Source organism: Lepidochelys olivacea, assembly GCF_965140295.1.
Source record: "Lepidochelys olivacea isolate rLepOli2 genome assembly, chromosome: 6".
NCBI lineage: Eukaryota > Metazoa > Chordata > Testudines > Cheloniidae > Lepidochelys > Lepidochelys olivacea.
In genome coordinates this window covers 81,739,073-81,757,851 of record NC_140416.1, presented here as the reverse complement: position 1 = coordinate 81,757,851, position 18,779 = coordinate 81,739,073, and the positions used below count along the sequence as shown (strand labels likewise).

Sequence of the window (18,779 nt, the reverse complement as noted above, 5' to 3'; positions counted from 1 at the left end):
TGGTGTCAGCTGCCATAAAAGTAGTTATAACTCCAAGGCACCATTGCAAGAGATATAGGGGTCATGAATCAAGGTAGTCGTTTGTGGACTGCAAGTGCACTACTCTGTCTATTATAAAGGACTGTGGGACAGCATCAAATCTGTCTTAAAGAAAGTAGGTCAGACTCAACAGGTGCTGCAGAGCTGGAGAAGAATCTGAGTCATGGGGGGCATTTTAATTCAAACATTTTCAATTATACAAATAAAATCTTTAAAAAGCAGTTGGTATTTCCCCTTAAATTGCTCTTAATATTTCTTTATCAAAACCTTTGAAATATGCATGAAATAAAATGCATATAAAATCCCATTCAAAATGACAGGCTAAACTGATGACTTCATGCTTGCTTGCTTTCTTTACAATTATTGGAGAAATAATTAGTTCCACATCTGTCAGAACTTTCTAATGATGAGGTGCAAGCAGTCTCCAAAGAATGTTGCATACGAAGAGCCCAGATACTCTTCAATATCATTCTGACTCAACATGCATCCGTCTTTCTTCCAGGCTTTAAGCTCTGCTGTTTATCAAGCAAATCAGCAAATAAGTCAAAGCACAAGTCTAAACTGAATCAGCCTTATCAGCAATATGGGAAATAGAATTCTTCTACTATTTTATGGCATACTATGCCATCAAAGCAAAGTCTTTATCCAAATCAGATTAAGCTTTATCAGCGGATCACATGGAAGTAAATTACAGAGAAAGCTAAAAGAAGGTGAGGGTGAAAGATGGGAGAAGTAGTCAGATCTCAAATCTATAATGCCTCCTGCTCTCTGGGTAGAAATTAACACAATCTAACAAGTATCATGTCACATTAAATTTACTAACACAAATCTACAGCCACCCTAAACATCCTCTGTAATCAACGGAAACATTTTGTTTGGTTATAAATCTCAGACATTCACATAAGGAAAAAGATGGTTGTTTGATCAAAATAGTGAAGGAAGATAAGGAAAACTGATGTTCATTGTATGGGCCATTTCTTAGGCCTTGTCTACATGGAAAAGTTTTTTTGGTATATGTTTTTCATCTGCAATGATACCTGTATACCAATACCAGTGTACTGTAACAGTGTGCCTACAGAGCTTTGTACATTCCAGCTTACACTTCTTCCTACGTGAATCATTGTGTCCACACAGCGCTGCACTTTTTCAAAATGGTCACACAGAATTCTGGGCAAATAGCCCATGATGCAGTGGTCTGCCACTGGACGCTATGTATTCTGGGATTCCATTGTGGGATACCTACTGGGGTTCTGGGACTTAGGGTGAAACCAACAGACTCCTTTGATTCCCTTCATGGTATCCCATAGTTCATCTGGTTTTAGTGATCCAGCACAAATTCCAAACTGCAGTCAGGCAGCATGGAGGAAACCCTGCTGAGCAGCATGATTTTGACTGTCATTAATAATGAACAGGGTACCCGGGATGTACTGGCAGGTCTGCCACCAGATGGCTTTGTATGAACTGCGAAACAGCCACCAGCATAGCTGCTGTGTACATACTGCTAGCGGTGGAGAAGGATGAAACTGATCAGGAACTTCTACTTGACATATTTTTCTGGAGCAGCTTCACTTGGTGGAGTGCCACTCCTGGGCTCGACTGGTGGGACAGGATGGTGATGTACAACTGGGACAACCAGCAGTAGCTGCAGAAATTCAGGATGAGACAGATGCTTTACTCAAGATCTGTGCAGAGCTCCTTCCTCGCGGCAGCAGTGGCAGAACACCAGCATGAGAGTTCCCCTCAGCATGGACAGGTGTGTAGCCATCACCATCTAGAAGCCCACCACCTCCAGTTGCTGCCAGCCAGTAGATAACCAGTTTGGCATTGGTAGATCAACTGCCAGGGCTGTTGTCATGGAGGTGCGTGCTGCTCTGAAGACGGGGCTGCTGCCCCACGTCAGAAAACTGGGCAATGCACAGCTTATTGCTGGATTTGCACATTTAGGGTTCCTGAATTGTACAGGTGTCATTGATAGGATCCATGTGCCTATTATTTTTTGTATGAAATACCAAGGCATAATTTAAAACTTAAATCCCTGTTTTTTTAGTAGTTGAAGCTAACGATCACAATTCATCTGAGTGCTCTTCCCTGGCCAATATCAGTGTCTCATTTGGTGTTCAGAAGCGTACTGAACACTAACATACAAGTCTCTATTTTTCATAGCAAACAGCTCATGCTTATTATCATATTAAAGGAATGCCACTGGTTAAATCAAGCAATGAATATAAATAGCTGTATTACTGCCACCAGGCATCAGTGTTTATTTAGTGTATGTGAGTCTTGCATGCCTCTTTGATCTGGTTTTGAATAAGCCATTGCTGTTTTCATACAAAAAGGCTATTTGCGAACGATGCAAGAGTATCAAGTACATTAAACATGGAATTAATCAACATAGAATGTTTACCTGCCATCCCTACAGCCTAATGTTCCCACATTTTTAAAAATTTCTGAATTCCTCTGTGCGTATCTGGGTTCTGGAGCAAACTCTGGACTCGTCCCTTTCAGGCTTGTGAAAATTAAGGATGAAATCCTGGCTCCACTGAAGTCAAGGGGAGTTTTGCGACTCTGTCTCAGTGAAGGCTGTGAGCCATTGTAGTAGTTGAACCCACTCCGTCTAGCAGTTTGAAGACAGAAACAATAAAGTCTGATATTATTTTTTTTGTGGATTGTCTTGATTACAATCCATCTGATAGGGTATCTGAAAGTGAATTTTACTTGCACATGATCAGATAAGCGGTCTTAATCTAGAATGCTCAAGTTTGCAGAAACCTACTTGTGCTCATTATGGGCACTGAACTTTATTTCTTGTTGCTTACAAAAGGATTGTGTGTTGAACTATAAAACTAAACACAGATGTCTCTACTCTGACAAAGCGTACACCAACAGAAATCATGTAGGTGTTGAAAAAATAGAGACTATAATCCATACGTTATATGCCAAAAATGTCATCCCAGATACTGTACTAGACAATTTAAGATGAGGCTCGATGGATAGCTGGACTCCAAGAGTCAAGTATAACCAAAAGTAAAGTAACTCATTAAGGTTGTATTGATGTAACTGAGATCAAAGTTTGGGCCCAAACTATACTTAATAGAGAAAATTAGAGAGGAAAAATTCTATTCAAAAGAAAAAAACCCAGTCCTCTTAATTAGAGCTGGTTGGGAAATAGTGAACATTTTCATCAAAACTTGAAACATTTTGACTAATATTAATAAATATCAACAATTGAACATAAGAAAGTCCATAGTGGGTCAGACCAATGGTCCATCTAGCCCAGTATCCTGTTATCTGACAGTGGCCAGTGCCAGATGCTTCAAAGGGAATGAACAGAACAGGGCAATCATCAAGTTATCCATCCCCTGTTGTCCAATCCCAGCATCTGGCAATCAGAGGCCTAGGGACACCCAGATCAAGGGGTTACATCGCTGACCATTTTGGCTCATACCCATTGATGGACCTATCCTCCAGGAACTTATCTAATTCTTTTTTTAATACAGTTATATCTTTCGCCTTTACAACAGCCCCTGGCAACAAGTCTGACAGGTTGACTGTGCATTGTGTGAAGTCGTACTTCCTTCTGTTTGTTTTAAACCTGCTGCCTGTTAATTTCATGGGTGATCCCTGGTTCCTATGTTATGTGAAGGGATAAATAACACTTCCTTATTCATTTTCTCCACACCATTCATGATTTTGTAGACCTCTATCATATCCCTGCCTTAGTCGTCTCTTTTCCATGCTGAATGGTCCCAGTCTTTTTAATCCTTCCTCATATGGAAGCTGTTCCATATAATTATTCATTTTTCTTGCCCATCTCTGTACCTTTCCCATTTCTAATATATCATTTTTGAGATGGGGCAATCAGACCTGTAGACGGTATTACAGGTGTGGGTGTATCATGGGTTTATATAGCGGTGTTATGATATTTTCTATCTTATTATCTATCCTTTTCCTAATGCTTCCTAACATTCTGTTAGCTTTTTTGACTGCCACTGCACATTGAGCAGATGTTTTCAGAGAACTATCCACAATGACTCCAAGATCTCTTTCTTGAGTGTTCCTATTAAAACAGTACATGGTTCTATTGAAATATACACAAAACATCAAAATGTACTATCCTCATAACAGTCTTTTATACATGTGATGCGAGTTTTAGAATATTTTTTTTAAAATATAAACAAAGTTAGAACTAAGTATTTTGCTAATTGCCTTAAAATATGGTACAAATATAAAAACTTTTGCAAAGAATATTTCATCAGTTCTCTATAAAACATATCCAATATTAATATAAAGAAATGTGACTTGGACTTTCAAAAAATCTTTGACAAGGTCCTTGACCAAAGGCTCTTAAGCAAACTAAGCAGTCATGTGATGAGAAGGAACGTCTCTCACGGATCAATGACAAGTTAAAAGACAGGAAACAAAGGGTAGGAATAAATGGTCAGTTTTCAGAATGGAGAGAGATAAATAGCGGTGTCCCCCAAGGGTCTGTTCTGGGACCAGTACTGTTCAATATATGAAAAAATGATCTGGAAAAGGAGTCAACTGTGAGGTGACAAAGTTTACAGATGATACAAAATTACTCAAGATAGTTAAAAAAGTCCAAAGCAGACTGTAAAAGTTTCAAAGGGATATGACAAAACTGGATGACTGGGCAACAAAATAGCAGATGAAATCCAATGTTGGTAAGTGCAAAGTAATGCACATTGGAAAAACATAATCCCACTTGTACATATAAAATGATGGGATCTAAATTAGCTGTTACCACTTTAGAAAGAGATCTTGGAGTCATTGCAGTTCTCTGAAAACATCTGCTCAGTCTGCAGTGGCAGTCAAAAAGCCAACAGAATGTTAGGAAGTATTAGGAAAGGGATAGATAATAAAACAGAAAATATCATAATGCCACTCTATAAATCCATGGTATGTCCACATCTGGAATTCTGTGTACAGTTTTGATCACCCCAGCTCAAAAAAAGATATAATAGAATGGGAAAAGGTGCAGAGAAAGGTAATAAAAACCATTAGGATTATGGAACAGCTTCCATACTAGGAATTTTTTTTTAAAAAGGGGACTGTTCAGTTTATGAAAGAGACAACTAAGGGGGGATATAATAGAGGTCTATAAAATCATAAATGGGATGGAGAAAGTGAATAGGGAAGTGTTATTTACTCCTTCATATAACACAAGAAGTAAGGGTTACCCAATGAAATTAATCAGCAACAGGTTTAAAACAAATTTCACACAATGCACAGTCAACCTGCGGAACTCATTGTCATCAGATGTTGTGAAAGCCAGAAGTGTAACTGGGTTCAAAAGAGGATTTGATAAGCTCATGAAGGATCGTTAATGACTATTAGCCAAGATGGTCAAGCAGTCCCTATACCTCCAACTGCCAGCAGCTGACGCTGGATTAGAAGCAATAGATCACTTGAAATTGCCGTGTTCTGTTCATTCCATCTGAAGCAACTGGCACTGGTCGCTCCCAGACAGGATCCTGGGCTAGACGGACTACTGGTCTGGCCCAGAATGGCTATTCTTATGGAACCTGACTTACTCACATGTTTGTCCAAGTCTCAGCCTCTAGTGGCTAAGCCTACAAAGCAGATGATAGTCCTGCTACAGATGACCCTTGAAGGAGATTCTGCTTTAGCACAGCTGGTATTGGTCTGTATTTCCAGTGCAAAAGGTGATATATTTGGTTCCCCTACTGTATATATATAGTTAACAGACTACTGTAGTGTCCTGCATGTAAGTGTGCAGTCAGGAATTGCTATACTACACCTTTAACGGGAACAGTGATGGCGCTCAGTAGAGCTTTCCCCTCCAATACAGTAAATACCAGCGGCACCAAGGACCAGATCATGATGACAATTAGTGATTTTCAGATTAGTTGGTAATTTTATCATCTGAAGTAAATAATAAACATCAAATGACATGGCACTAGTTCACCTTTAGCCTGGAAACAGAAAATAAACAAAAGCTTTTCAATGTGGCTGTATTTGCTTACATTTCCTCTTGTAAGCAACACTGAACTCCCTCCATGTTTTCCCATACTAGTAATGAGAAGGTGCTGCTGTACAAGAGTGTCAGATGCCAAAGTTCCTTAGTATAGCAGCAAGAAATATCATTGTAAAAGAATCTCACAGAACTTTCCTTGCATTAATTGCTGACTGATGACCACACTCTCAAGTGATGTTGTTATGAACTATAACATCAACCTTCAACTTCTGCACTGGTGCCAAGTCTCTCATGTATCTTGGCAGCAGTTTCAATGGCATGTCCACACAAATGGACAAATGGAAGGAACTGGCGGGCCAATGATGCAATGAGAATATGTTTTAGAGTTCAAGAGAACTCTAAGAGTATTTGTTGCACCAATTCAGGTGCAGGGTAGGCACCTTTCTAACATCTTCAAACAAACAGCAGAAATTGGTGGTCTGAAAGTAAGAAAGATAAATACTTGCCAAGTTACAGGCACTTATTGGAGGGAATGCTTTTGTGCTGATTCTTCGTAAGCCTTTTCTCTACCTTCTCAACAATTTAAAACTCATGGGGTGAACTTCTCCCCTTACCCCCGCCCTGCCCAAAGTCAAGGGCAAAACTCCCACTGACTTCAGTGGGGCCATGTTTTCACCTCTGTTGTTTCTGGACAACAGTTGAGACTGCAGCTTCTTTCTTCATGTTCTGAAATAAACACCCCTCATTCAGCTAATGTGAGTATGTGGGACATAGCTTTGTTTAAATACTTGTCTTAAAACCTTTTGAGAACGGTTTTCAGCATTCAATTTTAAAACATGGCATGCTTCATATTGTTGGCCAGCACATCTGCGTTATCTGAAGTTGTTTAGATCCACTTTTTAAAAACCGTTTCAGGAGAGAGAGCCCTGATGCTTTTGGATTATCAAGCCTGAACCCATATGGTCTATATACTCAGAGGGAAGCAGTCATCCCAAACTGCTCTCCAGGAGGAATCCTGTCAGAGCAGGTGTCTGTTCACGGCATTGTTCTCCACTTTCTTAAATCTAATCGTCAGAAGTGTGGAAACTCCAAAATCTGGTGGGAAGCCCTATCTAGGCATGTGCGTTTTTATACTACCTTCATTACTTTGGTACTTCAATCCCCCCTGAGTCTACTTTAGGAGCGAACCAGTATTAAAAAGACATCTTTCAGGCTATGATGCCACACCCATGGAATCACCACTTGGGCCTAATCCCACAATATAATGCATGCGGGCACACCCTCCACTGGCACAGAACCCCACTGAAGTCTGAGTCTCTGCACAGAGGTGCACATCTCATGGTAAGATTAGGGCCTAATTAGGTAACAGTGTCCTGCCCTCAGGGTATAGTCAGCCAATGGGAGTTCCCTGATGACATAATAATGCTATATTACATTTCATTGGCTGAGTATGTTATCAATCAGTCTCCTTCAGGGTAGTTGTGTGATTAGAATTCAGCTTACCCTTGTAGCTGAATTTAATCTCCCTTTCTAAAAATACTATTTGTTGCTACACTTTTAGATAGCTTTACTCTAAACACATACCCCAAAAGTGAGTAACCATTCTGAAAGAAGGAAGTTATGGTATGTGCTACCCTACCTAGACAAACAGGGTAAATTCTTAGTTATGATTTTTAATGAATATTTCTTTCCTTTTTTTGTAACTGAAACCTAGCTATCTTATACTTTTTGTACTTATGTGCATGTATTTTAAATGTTTAACTTACTTCTGTTCATGGCTCTCTGTCAGAAAGTAGTTTCAGTGCATAAAACTCTAGTTCTGTGGAAATATTAAAAGTGATTGCTGTAGTTGACTATCTTGGGGCCAAATCCTGAAGTCTTTATTCAGTTCTTACTCAAAACTCCCATTGGGAAAAAAATCCTGCATAAAGACCTTTGGATTTGGCCTTTTGAGAATACTGTCCATGTTGTTTTAGGCTGGGAGCCAGATGTAAGTCAATCCCCCTGCCTTTACTCCTTCAGAAAGGATTCTGAAAATAGCCATGATTCTGCATTTCTGACCTGAACATTTTTCAACAACAAAAGTGAGGGGGCCCCAATTTTTTTTTTAAGTTGGTAACTTTGGGACTAAGGAATTGTGTACACACACAAGTTGTATTGCTTTGACCATTTCAAGTATAAATAGGATATACATTTTTAAATATTCTAAAAAAAACAAAAAAAACCCTAACTTTTAGTACTGCAAAAACAGTCTGGAAAATGCATGAGCTGTGATGTGAATGAAAGAGCTCCCTCACTTTATTATTTTGAAAGTTCTGAGCTGTAGTTTTCACTAATAGATGTCTAGAGATATATATCTGTTTGGACTAGGGAGTGTTCAGTCTGCTTAGCAAACACTGTGTGGCAGTTCAGGGACACCCATTGGTGTAATGCTGGAGCTCTAGGGAAAGAATGTTTTGACATTCTCCCTCACCTGTCAAAGTTTAAAAACAATAGTTGGCAATTTCCACCTGCCACACACACACACACACACACACACACAAAATCCATAAATCCCATTCTGGAGAGGAGATGCTCTGGAACTGCTCATGTAAAAGTAGGGGTATGAATAAAATTAAGATACAACTTACCTAAAAGCTATGCCTTTTCTGCTTTTCCTTTTTATAATTCCCTGTTCTCTTTATCTTTCTTTTTTTCAGTTTAATTCTTTTTTCTTCCCCCTTCTCTACTCAGTTTCTTTTCCCTTCTATCAAATGGTGTTTGTTCATTCCCCTTCATGTTTGTTTCCTGTTCTCTGCTTATGTTTCTCTTCACCATTCTCTTATCCTGGGACTTCCTCTTCCCTTCCCCAGGCTCACTAGCCTCTCTCTCGCTCTCTTCATAAATCTTCCATCTCTTTCTATTCTCCCTTTTATTCCTCAGTCTCTTCTTTCATCTCCTTCCACCACTCAATGGGTCTCCCTGTCCCTCCCAACTTTTTCCTCTCTCTCTTTCTTTTTCCATCCATCATCTCCCTGATTCTCCCAACCCTCAACCCCTTACCCCACCCCATTCTTTCCCTCCCTCCTTGATTCTTCCTTCCCTCAGTCTCTCTCTCTCTTCATCAAGACAAGACTATGTCCTTTTTCTTCCCCTTGCCCCCAGTCAGGCAGGCCTCCCCATTTGTGTTTTAATTTTGTGTCACTTCATGCCCAGGGACTTAGGGGCATATCAAACCTGGCCCACACAATGTGAGAATTTAGGCATTGGGGTGGTCTCCAGAGGCAGGGACTTGCATCTTCCCTCTATTTTTAACAGACATCAGATCCTAGCCCTGAAGGGGATCTTGGGCTCACCTCTAGCCAACAGGCTCATCTGCCTGACTGTAAAGCTTTCCCTCTAAAAATCAACTGAACTATGTGACCTGAAACTTTTTTATTTTGCATCCCAGTAATAAACCTCCTTCCTGAACAAACACATGAGAAAGCCTTTTAATAACACCAGTACAAGAACTCTCGGAGGTTTAGTTCTTTATGGATAAACATGCCCTGCGTGACAGAAAGGAGATCTTTACTCTCTCACGTCCCATGAAGGCACTGAAGGGAGGTGATTATTTTATGATAACCACACCTCTTGTCATCATTTATTAGTCATATCATATGCTTGCTGAACACAGCACTTCTTTATATTCCCCTGACATTTTGCACATCTCATAAATAGTGACTAACTATCATCCTCAGGGCAAAGACTGAATCAAAATACAGATCAATGAGGTTTTATGGGAACAGTCCAGAATCAGTTTTAAACCTAGAATTATCTATGTACTGGGTGCAAAGTCTCTTAGATCCTTTATTTGCTAGTTTCAGGGAGAAAATGCAGTTTAATAAGACATGACTGTTATATTTGACCTTAAGCTTTTTCTGTATCAATCAAAGGGAGCAGAACACTTTCTACCTCTCTAACTGGAGAACTACGAGGGACTGATTCTCAGGACCTGCCAAATTACACTTGGTGCAAATCCAGAGGGTGGAGCAAATGTAGTTTTAAGCTAGCTTTTATTTTCCCCTCATCTTTGCGGCACTGTGCACTGGCCCAGTCTGTGGTCCAATTAGAGTAATTTTCAGGCTGCTCTCTCTTGTACCAGCTGCCAGCAGCTGGATAAAGGAATGTCCCAGCCAAGCCCCTTATGTCAGCAACTGAGGCCTGGTCTACACTAGAGTTAGGTTGACCCAAGGCAGCTTATGTCTACTTAACTATGGAAGCATCTATGCTAAAATTTTGCTCCTGCTGATATAACTCACCCACTATACAGAATTTATAACTCCACCTCCACGAGAGGTATAGCATCAGTGTTGATGTAGTTAGGTCGACACATTGTCAGTGTAGAGCCTGAGTTGCTTACATCGACTGCTGCCTTTCAGAACCCATCTCACAATGACCCACACTGACAGTACAATCAGTGCAAGCACTTCTGGTGATGATGCGCACTGCCAACACGAGGAGCAAAGTGTAGACACACACAAGCAACTTAATTACTGTGGTGGCTGTATGCCAACATAAATTAGGTCAACTTAATTTTATAGTGTAGACATTGTGACCTGGTGTGCTTAGGGCAGCCCGCACTGGAAATGCCACGGGCAGGGCAGGCTGCAAAAGGGTGAGCAGATACTCCCAAGACTGGTGGGTAACACTGAAGTTAAACTCCCCAAACAGCCACAAACTGTGCTTCTGATCTCCACCCTGGTTATCAAGAAGCAAAAAAAAAAAAAAAAAAGAACCACACAGCCCCCTTATTGCATTCCAGTTCCCAATCCTAGGTCCAGTACAATGAGAAGTTATTTTAAAACTCTGCTCACATACACAAAATATTCTTCTCATCCCAAAGGGCCAGCCACGTTGCCAGGTCAGTATAGGTTTGGATCTCACCCAAAATACCAGACTGCCAGCCAATTCTTTAATATCTAAAACTAAAGGTTTATTATTAAGAAAAAAGAAAGAACAAGAAGAGAGTTGTTAAATGGCAAAGCAGTCACATACACGCAAAGGCTTCAAAGTCCATATATCATGTTCTTAGCAGTATTGGTGAGTTTGCTGGCTTGAAAGTCCCTCTGGAACACATCCCCAGCTTGAATGGGTCATTCAGTCCTTTGTTCAGAGCTTCAGTTTGTAGATAAGTTACTTCAGAGGTAAGAAGCAGGAAGACCAGGAGCAGGACTGAAGACAAGAAGCAGGATTGAAGACCAGAAACAGGACTGAAGACAAAATGGAGAAGATGCAGCTGCATTTTATAGTGTTTTGCCATGCAGCTTGTATTTCCTTTTTCTGAAAACAAGCTGCCCAGCACATGGCATGGAAGCTGTAGAGTTCTCTGTCTACAGACATACCACATGCTTTGCTGCTGACTCATAAGGTATCTTTCCTGGTTCCTTTCAATGGGTTGATTGTACAGCTGATGGGCCATCAAGCAGGCCAGGCAAAGCTGATGCCAATCTGTCTGGGTGTGTCACCCAGAAACACAACACAAATTTGGAAATACATATATACCCTACATATCTGTAACTCATAACACAAAGATGATACAAACATAAATAAGATTCAGACTTGGCAAATTTTCGCAGACACCTCACATGGCATATCTGGTCAGATTCCTTGCAATTTTATAATATTGGTATAAATAATATTATAAAATGTCTCACATATTCCATACAGCCTCACAAACATGCTCTGAGGATGATAGCCTGGGAGCCACTATGGTGGGTCTGTGCCACTTAAGGATTAGCATCTGCTAATGAGGAGCGAGTACAGTTAAGGCCCACCAGTATTCCTCCAATACAGACATTGTGAGCAGGGATTCTCAAAAGACCCTAAGGGAGTTAAGCACCCAAATCTCATTGGTTTTCTGTGTGAGACACTTGTGTGCCCCATTCCCATAGTATCTGAGCACCTTCTTTTCTATGGGAAGTCCAAGTGCAGCCAGTGCTGCACTCTTGTATAAAGGGGAGTAGTGATACTGAGTGGGGTCTGGATGGAGCACATGCTGATCTAGCCTTTCTGGCCAAGTCCCTCCTTCACACGGGTGCAAAAAGGATATTTCAGACCCTGCTCTTCCTCATGGAGTCATAGCCCTTCCTACTGGGATGGGTGTGAGGAAAGAAATCATAGAATCATAGAATATCAGGGTTGGAAGGGACCTCAGGAGGTCATCTAGTCCAACCCCCTGCTCAAAGCAGGACCAATCCCCAATTTTTGCCCCATATCCCTAAATGGCCCCCTCAAGGATTGAACTCACAACCCTGGGTTGAGCAGGCCAAAGCTCAAACACTGAACTATCCCTCACCCCCTCAAGAGTATGTTTGTAAGGAATTGTGCAACCTCTGAGCACTGGAAACAAAACCAGGAGCTACTGTAGTTCCAGAATTTAAGATTATCACATCCACATATAAGAAGCCAAATCCCTTTTCCAGTAATGAAGGATGCTTTTGTGTTTCAGACTCTGACCATTGAGTCACTTCCTGTAGAGGTTGTATTGTATGCATGCAGGTGCAGATCTTGGGAAGTACAGAAACTTCCTTTCTCGCTGCTCTGACCTTGCCTTTCCCTCCTTGGACCTCAGCCCTGGTTTCCTCTTGTCTTCCCTTGAAGTTCAAACTTCTCACTTTCATATGTCTGCAACCATGTCTACTACTCTGATCTCCTCCTACACCTCTCCCACTCCCTGCTTCTGTCCATGCTTTCCCCCCCCCCAAGAATGCCTTTAATCTCTTTCTTCCATTTTGCCTGTATTCTTGGAAAACATACAGCAGGGATTGCATGATGATGCTGCCTACTAATAAGGGGCTTTATCTGATACATTAACAACTACACCCCTTGCTCCAAAATCTTATGTCAATCTGGGATTACATTTGAAGGATTTTTTTGTTTTTTAAAGACGAGCAGGAAGGAAGGGCTATGAAAGGATAAAAACTTCCCTAAAGATGCGTGGGACCTGAATCCCAAACTCTCTAATGTCTCTTATTTTAGGCTTGGTCCACACAAAGGTTTTTAGTACCAATATAGCTAAATCAGTTAGATGTGTGAGTGCTAACCAAAATAGTTATATCACGGCCATCTCTCGTCAGGACACAGTCAGACTGATATAAATGTGCCTTCTAGTGGAATATCTTATTCCCCTTTCTGGATAATAATAGCTCGACTGGGACAAAGCACATTTATACCAATATAACTATGTCCAAACTGGGGGGTTGTACTGCTTAACATATTGTGACATGGTCAAAGCAATACAATGTTTGTATACACACAATTCCTTAGTCCCAAAGTTACCAACAGTCCAAAAAAAATGTGGTGCCCCCTTGCTTTTGTTGTTGACAAATGTTCAGGTCAGAAATGCAGAATCATGGACCGATGGTTATTTTCAGACTCCTTTCTGAAGGAGAAAAGGAAGGGTGATTCATACCTGTTTCAATTTAGGGTACGTCTTCACTACCCACCGGCTTGACAGGTAGTGATCGATCTATTGGGGATCGATTTATCACGTCTCGCCTACATGCGATAAATCCGAGAGTGCTAAAGGAATTGGCGGCTATGATTGCAGAGCCATTGGCCATTATCTTTGAAAACTCGTGGCGAACGGGGGAAGTCCCAGATGACTGAAAAAAAGCTAATGTAGTGCCAATCTTTAAAAAAGGGAAGAAGGAGGATCCTGGGAACTACAGGCCAGTCAGCCTCCCCTCAGTCCCCAGAAAAATCATGGAGCAGGTCCTCAAAGAATCAATCCTGAAGCATTTACATGAGAGGAAAGTGATCAGGAACAGTCAGCATGGATTCACCAAGGGAATGCCTGACTAATCTAATCGCCTTCTATGATTAGATTACTGGTTCTGTGGATGAAGGGAAAGCAGTGGATGTATTGTTTCTTGACTTTAGCAAAGCTTTTGACACGGTCTCCCACAGTATTCTTGTCAGCAAGTTAAAGAAGTATGGGCTGGATGAATGCACTATAAGGTGGGTAGAAAGTTGGTTAGATTGTCGGGCTCAACGGGTAGTGATCAATGGCTCCATGTCTAGTTGGCAGCCGGTGTCAAGTGGAGTGCCCCAGGGGTCGGTCTTGGGGCCGATTTTGTTCAATATCTTCATAAATGATCTGGAGGATGGTGTGGATTGCACTCTCAGCAAATTTGCGGATGATACTAAACTAGGAGGAGAGGTAGGTACACTGGAGGGCAGGGATAGGATACAGAGGGACCTAGACAAATTGGAGGATTGGGCCAAAAGAAATCTCATGAGGTTCAATAAAGATAAGTGCAGGGTCCTGCACTTAGGACGGAAGAACCCAATGCACAGCTACAGACTAGGGACCGAATGGCTAGGCAGCAGTTCTGCGGAAAAGGACCTAGGGCTGACAGTGGACGAGAAGCTGGATATGAGTCAGCAGTGTGCCCTTGTTGCCAAGAAGGCCAATGGCATTTTGGGATGTATAAGTAGGGGCATAGTGAGCAGATCGAGGGACGTGATCGTTCCCCTCTATTCGACATTGGTGAGGCCTCATCTGGAGTACTGTGTCCAGTTTTGGGCCCCACACTACAAGAAGGATGTGGATAAATTGGAGAGAGTCCAGCAAAGGGCAACAAAAATGATTAGGGGTCTGGAACACATGACTTATGAGGAGAGGCTGAGGAAACTGGGATTGTTTAGTCTGCAGAAGAGAAGAATGAGGGGGGATTTGATAGCTGCTTTCAACTACCTGAGAGGTGGTTCCAGAGAGGATGGCTCTAGACTATTCTCAGTGGTAGAAGAGGACAGGACAAGGAGTAATGGTCTCAAGTTGCAGTGGGGGAGGTTTAGGTTGGATATTAGGAAAAACTTTTTCACTAGGAGGGTGGTGAAACACTGGAATGTGTTACCTAGTGAGGTGGTAGAATCTCCTTCCTTAGAAGTTTTTAAGATCAGGCTCGACAAAGCCCTGGCTGGGATGATTTAATTGGGGATTGGTCCTGCTTTGAGCAGGGGGTTGGACTAGATGACCTCCTGAGGTCCCTTCCAACCCTGATATTCTAGGATTCTATGATTCTATGATCCCTAAATCGAAGTCTGTACTCCACCTTGGCAGGAGGAGTAAGCAGAGTCGACGGGGGAGCTGCCGCGGTGGACTCGCTGCCCTGAGGATGGCCAGGTAACTCGAACTAAGATACTTCGACTTCAGCTACTCGAATAGCATAGCGGAAGTTGTGTATCTTAGTTTGAAAACACCCCGCCCTCCCCGCCCCCCCCGCGCCCCGCCAGTGTAGCCCAGGCCTGAGATTTGGAAATCTGGGTGCCTTATCCACCTAGTGTAATGTCCTAATCTGAATATTTGACTAACATATTATTGCATCATGTGTATAAATGCTCTCAAAGTCAAACCCATCAATTCCCTGCTCTTGCTCCTCTCCAAATCCATCCAGTCATCCCTCAGCTTCCCTATCAAATTCATGATTTCCTTCTCCCTCCCCTGAGTTTCCTCTAGTCTGCCATCTCTCTCTGGATCCCCTTTCAAGGTTTGCTTCATTCCCCCTGCCCAATTCTCACTTTCTCCCTTGTATTGAAGGACTCTAGTTGAGGAGTCTAACCACAGAGATGCAGCCTTGATCACCTCCTCACAGTTCTGCAGTTCCCTCAATCAAGAGATTGATGCAACCACTCAGAAGCCCTGGAGGGGACAGCTGAAATCAGGATATTTTAAAACACCGCATTATGCTTTCATCACTACGTAAATTGTAATATAGCTTAATATTGTGCTAAAGAATTCTTTGGACGTGATATTTTGGTGAAAGATTTGCTCAGTTGTAATCCTGTGAAGTCTCACAATGAACAGCTCTCTGCAAATGCACTGGTAACTGCTCTCCTTTTTGTCTACTTCATAGTAGTTTGAGGGACACTACTGTAGTGCTAGAAATGAATACACAGATCAAAAAGGGAAAGCAACTGGCTGGAAAAACTGAGCTTCCATTTTGAAGGCATAGTCTATTATAAAAGACTGAGTTGCTAGTGCTCTAGCTGACAAACATGAGAATACAATTGTGTTTGACAGCATCTAGCACAGTGGGGTCCTGGGCCATGACTGGGGCTCCTAGGCACTGTGGCAATACAAATAAATAATAATAATAATTAATGGGTTCTCTGAATGAGAACTCAGCTACCAGAATGGGAGGCAGATACCCGGTATTGTGGTTTATCTACTGTTTTGGAAATGTAGTTTTAAAAATACAGTGGCAGAGGTAGATGATTTCAAACTTCACCAATACAGTGATCACAGTGAGGAAGCTGAGAACAATTGTAGCTATGTCCTGTGTGTCCTTCAGACTCTGCCTTGGGCGAGTAGCGGGGGAAAGACCTAGAAAAGATCATTTTATTCAGGGTGAAAGGAGAAGTGGTCTTAGTGATGATGCTTTACATACCAGAGTGAGTGTCAGTTGACCGATAAGTACCCTGAGTCATGAGCTGTGTACGTGCATGAACATATCAATAGCTGAAGGAAATCCTATCAAAGTTTACAATTGTGGTTGAATTTGACTTAGAGCAGTTACTACGTGACCTATTAGGAAGAAAACAAGACATAGCTGGTACTCCCACAATGTACTTATGGCAATTGGGGTGCAGAAAATATTTTTTACAAAATCTGACAACAGCTCTAACAAGTGACAATTCAAGCTGTTTGTTTCCATGAAGAAGCTTGCTTTGGCTTTGTGCCATAGGGTGATTTGAAGGCTATTCAAAAATGCAAATTAGTTATTATTACCATGCTTTATGTTCAGGCACAAAAGTTATAGGCACAGAGACATGTTTTTGCTCTCAGTCTGTAATCTGTCAACAACAACAAAAGGTGCAGTCCATGTAAAATGGAAATAAATACTTGAAAAACATTAAAGATAATCTGCAAGGAACAAACTCCTGTTTGCTTCTGTGGGGTTATTGGATATAGGGGTAAAGTTTTGAAGCCCATTGCAGAAATGGCAGTTTTGCCATTGACTTCAATGGAGGCAGGATTTCACTCCAGAAGTGCAGGATTTGGTGTGGCAGCCAAAATACATTATAACTTAAAAAAGAAAAAAAAGAATTGATTTTTGTCCCATATGAGATTTCTCATTTCTCCCTTGTACTTTTTTCTGTAGATAAAACATTTTAAAAGTACATCTTTTCTTTTAATTAAACCAGAGTTATCAGAGATCTTGCTTACTCTTGTATTCTGGGAATGAAAAGGGCTGGGGTAACCTAACAGAGAGAGCATCAATTAATTAGAGGACACTTTTTTACTTTACTTATTGAACTTGTGGCACCAACTATATTCTGGCCCATGGGGAATTGTTTTCAATTTCTCTGTCACACTCTTAATCTTCTGTTGGGGGAGGGGAATGGGAAGCAGCTGAAATAATTAAAAGTTGTTTTAATTCAAGTAACAATTAGAGAAACAATAGTCATTTATGGGATCTCTCCCACACATGGTGCTTTTCTCCCTCTTACTCTGCCAAGCATTAAAGACTGCTGGAGTGAACTCGAAAGTAAGCACTGCAAACTAACTAGAAACATTCAGAAATCAAAGTCACTTTCCAATTTGTATGGGATTTGTCATCTGAAGGGATTGTCTCTCTCTCACATACAAAATTAATTGCCGTGCCACAACATTTAAGAAGACAGAATGTGTCATTGTGTGTTAGGCTCTGCTCCTACAATGCACACATGCGTAAATTTAAGCATGTGAGTATTGGAAAGGTCAGGGCCTTAGGGCTGTTTCTAATGACGATTTTATAGATGTTACACTAACCGATACCATGATGGTTTCTCAGGCTATGTCTAGACTACAGCTTATGTCGGCAGAATTTACGTTGCTCAGGGGGGGTGAGTAAATCACCCCCCTGAGCAACATAAGTTACACCAACATAAACACTGGTGTGGACAGCACTACGTCAGTGGGAGAGCTGAGCTTCTGCTGCTCGAGGAGGTGGTTTTATTATGCCAACAGGAGAGCTGTCTTACAGAAGCTGTCAACAGGAGAGCATAGAGCATCTTCACCTGCAGAGACATATCTGCATTGGTACAGCTGCACTGCTGCAGCGCTGTACGTGTAGACATGCCCTCAGTTAATTTATCAGAGCATCACCCTATGATTTGTCCTAAATTGTCCCATGTGCCTTCTCCTCACAGTTCCACAGAAATAAACTTACCAAGCTGTAGCAGGAAATCGAAAAGCCACAATGTCAGGTGATGCAGAAGGCACATGGTCATACCGCAGTAAAGCAGTGGGAATTTAGCTTACAAACATTCTCTCTGGGATTCGCAACTATTTCCTTTGGATTGGAGCTATATGGAGACACCTCCCCCTCAACACACACACAGTATTTTGCTCCTGTTTGTGCTAGTCATGACTGGGATGCATGTGGATTTGCTTTCCAGTTTTCAAGGATGTACAAATAGCAAAAATCAGCTAATAATAAACCGTGTCTGTGATGTGAGCTGGTATAAATTGGTGTCGCTCTACTGATATCAAGCAAGGCCAATTTACAGTAGCTGTGGTTCTGAACCGCTGTTCCTCATGTCTTTTGCCAAAGAAAGAAACTGAACTTGTACCTTTGTGAAATGGGACATTGAAATGACCGTTCTATGAAATTACAAATTACAAATCAAAGTACAATGATTTGAATAGCTTGCCATCTTTAAAAGCTGCGAGTTTCTATAATAATAATACAAAAAACAAATAATAATCATAACCAAGTTATGCTTTCTAGAATCAAGGAGGAGGAGACAGTAGAGTCCTTAATTATTATTATTTAGT

General features: G+C 41.4%; 1 long non-coding RNA gene across 1 annotated transcript in view; it reads left to right on the top strand.

The window, feature by feature from the left end:
• The window catches only part of LOC311521744, a 95,965-nt gene extending 79,085 nt beyond the window's left edge, over positions 1 to 16,880 (top strand). The window contains exons 2-3 of the long non-coding RNA XR_014711959.1: positions 15,081 to 15,143; positions 15,558 to 16,880. This is a non-coding gene — a long non-coding RNA (uncharacterized lncRNA). The remainder of the gene's footprint in view (positions 1 to 15,080; positions 15,144 to 15,557) is intronic.
• Positions 16,881 to 18,779: the final 1,899 nt, after the last annotated feature.